Source organism: Pinus tabuliformis, chromosome 1_1 (assembly GCF_031772625.1).
Source record: "Pinus tabuliformis cultivar Carrire ecotype Pingquan chromosome 1_1, CPIR1, whole genome shotgun sequence".
Classification (NCBI taxonomy): domain Eukaryota; kingdom Viridiplantae; phylum Streptophyta; class Pinopsida; order Pinales; family Pinaceae; genus Pinus; species Pinus tabuliformis.
In genome coordinates this window covers 917,051,590-917,063,811 of record NC_142297.1, presented here as the reverse complement: position 1 = coordinate 917,063,811, position 12,222 = coordinate 917,051,590, and positions in this window count along the sequence as shown.

Here is a 12,222-nt window from a genome sequence, read left to right as displayed (position 1 = left end):
GTTGACGATTCCTCTAGATGATGATGATGATGATGATGATAATAATGATGATGATGATGATGATGATGATGATGATGATAATAATAATAATAATAATAATAAAGTTATAATTTGTTTAATTTTTATGTTTTTTTTAATCCTGTTAATGTGAAATGCATCATGAGGTAAGTTTTGATGTCTATCCATGTTTACCAACCATTTAATTTATATAGATGCCCTATTCTTATTCCAAAATCGACAAGCCTATCGATGTAATTAAAATTTTGGTTCATTTCTTTTTACATTTTTTTTTGTGGAATAAATATTTTATTACCTTCTAAACAAGATGTTACATGAGAGGGCCGGAGGTAGAAGAAAAAAAGCTGCCAAAGATACAAAATGCCAAATACAGATACTGATAGTCAGGCCCCCCAAGGTCATGAGAGAAACATAAAGAATCCAATAACTCATAAACTGGAAACATTATTAGAGTCAATAAGCTAAGAGGAGGGATCCGAATCTATTACTACAACATGAAGTAGATCATTTTTGCTTCCTGGTGAGAAGCTAGTAGTAGGGGGGGATGTCAAGGTGCTTCTCATTACCCTCTAGTCGACTGTCTAGGTCCATCATGTGTTGATGCAAGCATTCAATGGAGAGGAGATGGTCCTCTCTATTCTTGTGCTTTTCGAGTAGGAATTTTCCTAGTAGAAACTTCATGTGTCAATCCAAATCCACCATGTAACTATAATAATTATATTGTCCATGTGCACGACTTGTATTAGGCACCCAATCATCGACATCTGTCAATACCTCCATGTATTAAAGGAGACTTCATTGGTTGGCTCCTTCCATTTTGGTGCATGAGAGTTCTTCCTAAATAGGAGATAGGGTGAGCTCCTAGAGGCATGTTGTTGATTCTTTAGCTCTTAGCTAAGTCCATGTACTACCTTGATTTCCATGCTCTTCATAGTGCACTACCCTTGACAGACATGAGCTCTTTGAGGGGACATGCTCGCTACACAAGGACGATAGTCTCATTTGAGAGTTTGGAGGTGGGTGTCAGAGAAGAGATTGGGGTGGACAAGGATTGAGATATTTGTAGTAAAGTCGAAAATAGTGTCCAAGGTAAAGGGTGGAAGTTGAAAGAGGCCCAAACTACCAAATTATTAGCAAGAAATGATAGTTCCAAAGAGGAGGAGCACCATGAACATCTAAGAGCCAAGAAAGAGTGAGATGTCAACAATAATAAAAGGGTAAAACAACCAACAAGTAGGGAATAAAAACTAAGACATTAATAAAGAAATAATTTAAGACAAAATTGCCTACATATGAAGGAGAGAGAAATAACTAGGGGGTGAAGAGAATCAAAATCCCACAATAGTGTCTAAGGTGAAGGTGGATGTTGAACAAGTTTGAGACTAGAAAATGATTTGTTAGGAGAAAGAAATAACTAGGGGGTGAGGAGAATCAACATGCCGTAGAATTTTGTCAACCTATTGTTGAGATGGCATCCCACTGAATTAAAATTTCTGAGCGAAGTCTGAGAAATAAGATAATTCTCTGTGGAAAAGTGATTTATGATAGTTAATTTGAATTTCTATTTGGAACCAGGAAAGGAAAGTGTCAACATTGTGCAACGGAGATCGCAAACTAGATGGACTTTGTTTCCTTGAATATTGTCAAGAAAATTGAGAATGTTTGAGAGTTCTGTACATGGTGTCGAGTAGTGGTCATGATTGAGCTAGGAACTAAGGACCCCACTACTTCATGTAAGATATGACTAAGATTCCAAAGATCCTGTTTTAGCTATTTGAAATTCCCAGCCTTGTCAAAGAGCCTTCTATCTGCATTTGGCTCTAGATTTGATGTGGTTGATAGCCAAAACCTTAGCATTGAATCCAATTATTAATGGCAACAAATTTAAACTAGTCGCATGAGGTGAGTAGGTGTGGAGATAATTTTCTAGAGTGAATAAATTTGAAAAAGGTCTGGAGAGTCGAGATGGTGTTCCATTTTAAGAGTTCTAGACAATAGATGAAGGGTTCCCCATATGACATAATCTCACTACATGTTTAAATAATTAGAGGGGTGTGCTACGAAATTCCCTAGTCATATGGTTAGGTGGGATAGAAATAGCCTTCCCCCACCCTCTGATGTGCAAAACACCCCATCTATGGATTTTTATATATATATATATATATATATATATATATATATATATATATATTATATATTATATATTTATATATATTATTTTTTATTTTATTTTATTTTATGTTTATTTCTTTTTTATCTTATATATTTATATATATATATATATAATTTTATTTTATTTTATTTTATGTTTCTTTTTTTTTTCGTTCTTGTACTTATTTTTATTGAAATATTTGTATATTACATTTCAATTTTTTTTCAATGATGTAATTTCTATAAAAAGGATATAAAATCTTAATTACTTTGTAAAGCATGTGGTTGGACCCTTCTTCCATTTCAACATTTTGTGTCTAGTTTGAAATTTAGTTAGCTTATGTAAGTTGATATTTTATTTCCTCCTCCTTGTAGCCTTAATATTTGTAGTTGTTAATTGTACATAATTAGATGCTCCAAATTGTTCTCCCTCCATCATATTTATGACCATGTTCATGAGAATATTACATTTCGCCTCCAAAATTGTAGTTTGACACTTCAACTACACCATAGCACCCATGACTATTACATTTTAAATTGTAACGATTTTACCAAGTTCATGTATTTTTGATGTGGTAGTAAATATCAATGTTTTTTATCCTTGGATAGATTCTTCATGTGTCCTAAATGTGTATATTACCTCCTATAAAATAAGGTACAATATATCAAAAATATTAACCATTATGGACTCCCTTTCAATGATAGGAGTTGAAGGCTAACATTATTTATAGTCAAGTGATAAACACATCAAATCCCACTAACAATTCCTATAATTTCTTATAATTTCCAAGCCCTTCCAAACAAAACAAAGAATCATGATTGCAAAAAATGGAAAATAATATAAAGAAAATTTAGATAGACCTTTAAGGCCTAATTGTAAGTTAAACTTAGTAAAAGAATGCACCATAGAATATAAAGAGATATAGATGATTCTTTTTCCACTCCTAATTACCCTAGATAAATTCAATCCAAAGTAAAAAATACTAGACAAAACATCCAATAACGCAAACCTTTTCATGGAATTCCAATAGTGAGAAGAAAAGTTCCTCGGGATTAAAAACATAAGTACCTATAGAAACATAAATACATAACATGAACTCAATCATTTCCCACCTATCACAACTAGGAAGAGGTCAACGGGGGTGGTGTAATATCCCATTTCTATTATAATAGTTTCTTCATACAAAACTTCTCTTTCAAAATTTTGTTTTATGACCTTTGTCAAACATTTTTCTAGTAACTTAATTTCTTCAAATGATTTATATGAAAACGATATAGAATTCACATAACAAAAACCAAGGGGATAATGCTAGCTATTTTACACCCAAAAATGAGAATCAAATCTCTAGTGAATTTTATTAATGTAGAATAGATAATTACATATAAATTTATTTAAAAAATTGTATTTTTCTATAAGTCGACCTTTTACATAATAGAGTTAATCTTCATGCTATTTTAGCTTACAAAATCGCCCTCTAGAAACTCCTAGCTCTATCATTTCGAGCTCTGAGATGAGGAATCAATATCCTTATTTGTAGGCCCCTTATAATAGATCCACCTCCCCTAAACTAGTTTATCTTTACATGGATCTTGGTTACCTTCCCTCAGTTTGCACCCACAAATATGTTTTTCTTCATTGTAATATGAATTGAAAATGTGACCTAGTTAATTAATTTAGTGCCAAAATGTTTCTTGGCTTCGTTAATAGAAATCAACCTCGTTATAATCTTGGCCACTTGCTACTCTAACAACTAATTTTGGCCTTTGTAACCGGCTCAACTCCACACCAAATAATCTGCCCTCACCAAATAATAAAACCCTCATCTACTACTATCAACAAAGAACCAATTTTCTTGTCACTAAATTGATGCCACCAGACTGGTTAATAAATTAGGCTCTTCTTGAAATACTTTGTTAAGAATTTGGCACAATTCTCATTACCAACTAAGTTTGTCTTTCCCACATGCAAAATTAACTCAGTCTCACCAAATAAATTAATCTCACGAACTTATCCTCCACAAATACTCTCACAACAAAACCCTAAACTGCTATAATAAGGGATATCCACTATTATAACATTATTGTTTTGCTTCCCTGAGATATAATTGTTGTTTCTAGAGGATAACTATTCATTGCCACAAAGAGAGAGAAATTTGCTGTCAATAATTAATTGTTATAGGGCCTTAATGATTTGGCCTTTAGTTTTCACAATAAATCAACCAAGGTGTCAAAAAACATTCCATCCTCTTGGCCTAATCTCCCTTTAGTTGTAGTTGTAACACCTTCATTCAACTACCTATCACAATTGATGCTACCACATACTCATAAAATCTTTCAGTAAATTAACTTGAAAGAAATACACCAATTAAGTTCGACTGTGAAACCTAGATGGCTCCTCCTTACTGATAGACTAGGGTGTATTGTTAGAACATTGAAACTAGTATTGATTGCTAGGGTGGATATTTCACCACCGAAGATGATCCACACTTAGGGGTACAAACACTCATACAAATCATTACGAGCCCATAATCAATTTATGAAAAACATCCAATAACCATCAATGAGCTCCTCTATTTCTTTTACTAAGGTGGCCATTAGAATATAATGGTTCAACACCATGGGCCACTTTTTTCTCCATTTAATAAAGTGGCTTTATGAAATTATTTTTTTATAGTCACTTTTAATTAATTACTCCATGGTATTTATCAATTAATTCTAATTTGTATCCCATGGGAATCGACTAGGCTACTGATTTCTTTTTCATTCTTCGCATCTAGAAAAAGGGACATTACATTCCTCCATTCCTAAAATTTATTGTCCTAAAGCAATCCATGTTCCAATACCAAGATACAAAACAAGTATGGAATGCTTTATCACAAAAATATTGCATCTCCTCAATGTTGTTGAATTTGACATGAATTCCATCCATTTCCATTCCTTGAAGCAATTCATGTAATCCATCTTTAATGAGAATTATTTATGAAATTGAATACCATAGCTCCTCATGCTCCTACTTCATAGCATATCCCATGACATCTTGTGGAATAGGTTAATTCACAATCTCTTACACAAATTCTAAAGGAATCGAGTTCTACCACATGTTGCTACATGCTACATTGATCCCTATCTGGAGAGGGCTTCTACAATGGCCTTTGATCCTTATAGTGTTAACATGGCCCATAAATTCCTCTTTTTTTCTACTGGTGATGCAATCCTGCTGACTACCCTATTGCTACATATTTGAACTAAAGTTGTCATCAAGAGATTAAATAATGGGGAAAGACCTCATCCACTTAAAAATCTTGTTAATAATGTAGACGAAGACAATATATCTATATGTTTTTCTTTCCACATAAAATTATCTCCATGGACTAGCTTATTCTGGAAGCTAGTTCTTCTTACCTCAATCCTCATTATCTATTTATTCTAACTCAAGAACTGTTGTCAAAAATTCCTCCAAATCAAAGGTAGTTATCTCACTCTATTTTACACAAATATTTTGAGTATATATCCTCTGCTAATGGCTTCTTAGCAAGGATAAAATCAAATTGAGTCATCTTTCTTAGGGTAGGTGCATGTTTCTCCCATTACCTATAAAATGTTGAATGTTTTTATGTTGATTGTCCTATGATGTCACAATGTTTCTTGTTGATCCATATGTGTTTTCATATCAACTCAAGCACTTCAATTGTTTGGTTCTAGGCACTTTTTTGGCACCCTTGTTCATGCCTCTCAATACTACCCTTCGACCATTCTTCAAAATGAACCCCATTTGCATGTTATGATAATTTCTCCAGTGCCTCCCTATAGTGATAAGCCATTGGACATATAATACCACATCAATGTCTCACAACTTCACCACATAGAAATCATTACTCATGGTGTAGTTTCCCATCTTCAATTCTGATCTTGGAAACTTTTGGTTGCATCTCATGTTTAATCTACCAACCATCACTAGTAAAAAATGACTAATTATTTACTAAAAAAATGACCAAAATTTGCATATAAATGACCATTTTTTAATCAGTCACCAATAGTAGCTAATTTATAGTATCTTATAACGCAACTAAATTTTAGTCATATTTACATTAGTCATTAACTGGTTGTATCAATTTTATCTTTGAGTAGTACATTTAGTCATAAATTTAAAAATTAATTTAGTTATTGATTTAGTCATTAATTGCCACAATTAATGACCAAATACACAACAAAATATACTACTACATGATAATTCGAGAAAATCAATTAATGACAAAAAAGTATGACCAAAATATTGGTCGCATTATAAGATATTGTAAATTAGCTACTAATAGTCATATATATGCAAATTTTAGTCATCGTTTGAAACCAATTAATGACCAAAGAAATATGACTAAATTTCGGTCATGTTATAAGAGACTATAAATTAGCTACTAATAGTTGTATATACGCAAAATCTAGTCATCATTTGTAATAATTTTTTTATCATGTACAATACTCATTTATTTATTTTTAGTAGTTTCATATTAATTATATAAGCAATTGATTTAGTAGTTTATATTCATTTCATTTTCTTTCATTAATTATCATTATAAACAACTAATTTAGTAGTTATAGATTTATTTTATATGTTCATTATTAATCAACATAAATTAATTAGTATTATTTTGCAGCTAAATTAAAAAAAAATGTCATACAATGTGTATATACATCTAATATTAAAACGAAAAGTTACATATGTTAATTACAACATTAAATAATATCAAGTACAACTAAAAATAACTTCAACCAAATAAATTATATTAAATGAAATGTCATGTATTACAATATGAGTTTCCAACTATATATTGGTTGGACTAGAATTTACACATGAAATATTGTTTCATCACCTTAAAACATTATCATTGTGCTGCCAAGCATTGCAGGTGAATTCACCAACTCCAAAGGCTTGACCATCAATTTGTATGTGTGTGTCTCATGCGGGATATTGGATTTAAGGGTATCACTAAACATGTTCTATTTTGTCTCTCTTTCTGCAATTGTTGCTTCAATGTTATTGTTCTCCTCTTTCTTCAATTATTTCTCATTACCATGAATATTGAGTTCATCTTTTGAAAATTAGAGAAGATACAATGTAGAGTATAAGACATGAAAGATAATGAACATTGGAATATAAATTAAAGTAAACTACAAAGGAATTATACAACATAAACCTCAACATCAGCAATGTCAATGTCATTTTTCCCCAGAAAAGCAAGAAACTCGAAAAAATTTTCTTTATTTGGGTGATAGTGGCCACTATGTAGCTAGATGACCTATATAAAAAAAGAAAATAAAATGTCACCATAGGAAAAGGAAACTTAGGAACTTGGTATTCAACCTTTATGAAAAGTTTAGGCTAAATCATGCCAACTAAGTTACATGAAAAAAAAATGAAGTTGTTGATAACTTGTGAAAACAAATGGAAATAAAAAGACAACATATAATAAATAATGTATTATGGTTGGTTGGAAAATCACATCATAGAAGAAAAAATTTCTCCTATGGTTACCCATAGATGTGGGTGGGTAACATGCCCCAATATGTTATGATCCTTAGGGTCCAGAGGAAGTAAAACTCATATTAACATAATTATTGATTGGTTGCATATTGGCCTTGCCTCTCCTTTGTGAGTCCAACAAATAGAAATAATTCCATCATTAACTAGTTATACTCCATTGTATTTTTTCACATGTTATCTCCACATACCCACTAAAACTATCTGATATGCCAAACAAATTGCATTTTGGAATTGTTTATAAAACTATGTCATTTACACCCCCTTTCAATGTATTTGACCAAATGTATCCACTTGATTTTCTTCTTTCATATTCATTTACATCCTGAAAAAAATTTGCTTAAAAAACCAAGACAACCCCAATATCTCTAGATCCTAACACTCATCTATACTTTCTACAAACCATAGGAATTAATACGCTCATAGATTAACCCACTAGTCTTAATGTATTCTTTTTCTTCTTTCCATTCTCGATGCACATAAAGTGATCTTCTATTAGTTGGACAACAAGTTTCCATTAAAAGCAACAATTCCATCATTTTTCATGAAATGTCTCCATGCAATCTTTTATTGCTTACCCTGACAAAGAAAATCTTGGTGTTGCATAGCCACCTAGTAAGTTTTAATAGAAGATACAAAATTGTCATAAAGGCTTAAGCACCAGTACATCTACAATTATGTCAAAATTCATTTATGGGGCCAACTTCCCCCGATGCATATCATAACCATTATGCAATAGCCAAAAGCATGCCAATATCAACAAAACCATTATGCAACAAACAGAATCATGCCAATATCAATAGTGGGCTATGTCTGTCCTTGGGTAGGATACCCCATGGACCCATATTTACAAACACAACTCAAAATCCTTGTGCGAGGCACACTTATGAATCCTAGTAAGTAGGCTAATTATCCTACATAAATTAATTGTGAAAGGTCATGGTGTGGACTAGTTGGTTTCCATACAAACTTTACTCATCAACATCAACAAATGCCACATAAATTATCCTGTGCAAACTTATCTTCTGTCATCCCCACTCATAGAACATGACAATGATTTTACTCAATCCATCACTCTAGAGGTTATGATTTTTCCTATCAATCTATAAGGGGTAGCTAATATATTCTTAACTTGGTCATCTAGAGGTAAAGAAATAATCTGAATAATTGGGCACAATTTTAAGGTCATAATTCTCATACGGATCACTCATTTTATGATAACTTGATGAGGGAATGCTTATGTGGTCCTTTCAGTTAGCTCATTTATTGTTTGCTTTTATATTTGAGAAATGACAATATTCTTGAATTATTCAATATGAAAAAAATTTCTAGAGTTTTTGGTCAAAAAATATACAAACTTGATATAAGATTTAGGATATGCATTTACATCATCTTTAATTATAGATAAAAATCCCGCACTATCGATAAAAATGTGCCAATCCTACAAACTAGATGACAATTTGAAGCAAAACTTCTTCCTTTGTGGAAAAAATAACGAAAATCCCAGGACCTAAATAGATTGAAAATACAAAATACCTGTATATGAATCCAAAAAAGGTAAACCAGTTCATCGAGCACACCAACTACTAGTGTTCCTTGAAATAAGCACATAAAAATATGGGTACATCATGCCAATTACCTTGTGATGACTTTCAAAAAACTTCATAACCTCTTCCATGTGATTCCGATAAAGCCCATGCATGATAATTTTCATAGATTGAATTTTAACAAAGATGCATAATAACTCTCAATGGTTGGAATAGTTATTCACAAGACTACTTGAAAGGATGAACACTATAGCTTAGTTTGCATAGTACAAAAAAAGAATTAAAAGGCTTCAGTTTCGCTAATTGTCACCTCCACATATCCAAAAATAAGAGAATTAATGTCTTCAACATGAAATCCAATAACAATTATGTTTTCAGTAATATATGTCATATCCAAATCAAAACCACCTTCCTAAAATAGACAAAAGCAACTCAAACTAAGTAAAAGAAAAATTGAAAATATTTTACTTCATATTGCCAAATATAGAATGTATTCATGTGCTATACATTCTAAACATATAAATTCAACTACTAAACTTTTCACTTGATATGGTTGCTAACAACATGCAATTTTTTTCTATATAGAGTCTAGACCACTACCAAAAGCATGGAGAGTAAAACAACTAGGGTCTCGCAACTTTTTGTGTGATAACTTTTAAACATCTTAAATGAAGTATAAACAAGAAATGTCCTCAACACTATGGGACATATAAATTTGGTATATGCTATGTAAATGGGGAAATGGTCATGGTTTCTAAAACAAGGGTCGGTAAAAGAAATGTCACTCGAAATGTTGGAAAATATGGAAATCACATATATTATTTTATCAATGCATCCCACATCTGTAAACTACATATCAAGACCCTGAGTTGAAAGAGCATCTCATTTTCAAATGTGTTGTCACTAGACATTGTCCTCTGAGTGAGGTGTTCAAAGGGCTCAAATGAGGTTACTATGTGCTAGCCCCGGGGAGTATCAATCGCTAAATTAGGCTCAAAATAGTGAAATCAACAAAAAATAAATCAGGTCTAAAGTGTTACCACACCAGTTGGTGCCACAAGGCTGAGATCTTGCATAAAAATCACAAAACCAACATTTTTTTTGCATATTTCCCTATAAAAATTGCATAACTGCAATGATTATACCATTAAAATGGTATATTAATTTTTAAACTAGCAAGAAGTGGATATATTTTCATATAAGATTCAGTGTTGTCAATCAGTGCCTAATTGAAGGGTTGTGCAGTCAACCCATGTGCATGTGAGAAATAAAAAGAATAAAATAAAGGAAGAAGGAAAGATTTGGCAAAAAGGAATATCCTCTGACTTTCACCAACAATGACCAAACAAAAAAATTGTTATCACCAAAAAATGATCACCTAGCCATTTCTAACTAGGTGGATCGAAATACACCATATGGATTTAATTTTACTATAGGAAAATCACTTTCACTGTGGAAAATAATTTAATAAACCACTTTTATTAAGTTATTTTCTGAATTAAATAAAAAGGCCCCATGAGAATAATTAGATAAATCATTATTCATTTATTTTTCTCTAGGAATTATTATTAGATCATTATTTAATAATTATTCCTTATCATAGTTGACTAAATCCCTTAGGAATATTTAAATAAATCATTATTTATTTGAATTTCCTTATTTATGTTATTAGAACAATTATTAAATCACTATTTAATAATTATTTTGATTTCACACCTTTCTTGTTTGTTGCGAAATAATTAATAAATCATTTTATCCGTTAATTATTTCTCAATAAAGGAATTTTACCATTTTAAATTCATTTTCCCTCTCCAATAAGTATAATAAAGTATTCTAAGTAGTTAGATCTGAATTTGATTAATAATATTTTATTTTTCTCCATTTTCGAGATTAACTCCATACTTTGCTTTATAAAGGAGGGTTTTTCATCCATTCTTCACCATGATCATTATCATCATCTACATTATCATCATTTTCTTGAGCTCCCATTTGAGTTCTTCACTTTTGTTTGGGTTTCTTACGTGATTGAGAGGGGGAACCTATTTCTGAAGCATCAAGGGTATCAAAGGACCGATCCCATGGAGGGGGACTTACAAACCAATCTATAGATGTCCTTCACCAGGTGTTATCAATAAAGATTTATTCATTTAAAATTGTCTTTCCAATTGGGTTATTATTTTGGATACGTTAATTTGCTGCTATTTGTTTTGGATCTTGTTTTCTTTTACTGCATATTTTCATTTTTATTGCAGATCTGGAACGACGACTGCCATCAAATTGTTGTGAGGGTCACTTGTCACCTAGTGACTTAAGTGAGGATTTTGGTACACCTTCTAGGAATTTTCACACCAACAAATGGCGACTTCACTGGTTTAATAACCATGTTCTTGGGTGACTGAAGTTTCATAAATTTCAGGGTTTCTTTAGCCATTTTTTAGGCTTCTCAATTTTTATTTCCATTGTTAAACCCTATTTTGTCAAAATTTCAGATTCTGTTGGATTTCTGGTCTTTTCCACAGGTTACAGGCACCATTTGAGCAAGAGACGACAACAAATGTCTGAGATTTGTCGACTAAGACTCCTAGGGACAAAGCACATTTTTGCCCCTTTAGTGCACTCCAGAGTGCACTTTTTGGCCCAGGAACTATGCCCTCATTGAAAACAAGTTAGTACATGCGTTCTGCAACTTTTCAGAAATTTTTACAGTTTTTCCAAGAGTGTTGTTTGCAAACTTGTTTGGGTTATCCAACTTTGTTAACTAGTCTCCCTTACGCCTAGATCCACTTTTTTTGTCTCTTTGAGGGAGGAAATAGCCCCCTAGGGTTTATAGTACTCCTCCACATTGTTATGAAGACATTTATCGAGTGAGGAGCCTTGGCTTTTCAAGATTTTTAGTCTCTATTTTTTAGATTTGATTCATTACTTTTTAGATCCATTGGATAGGTTTATTGTATATTTTATCACTTTAGA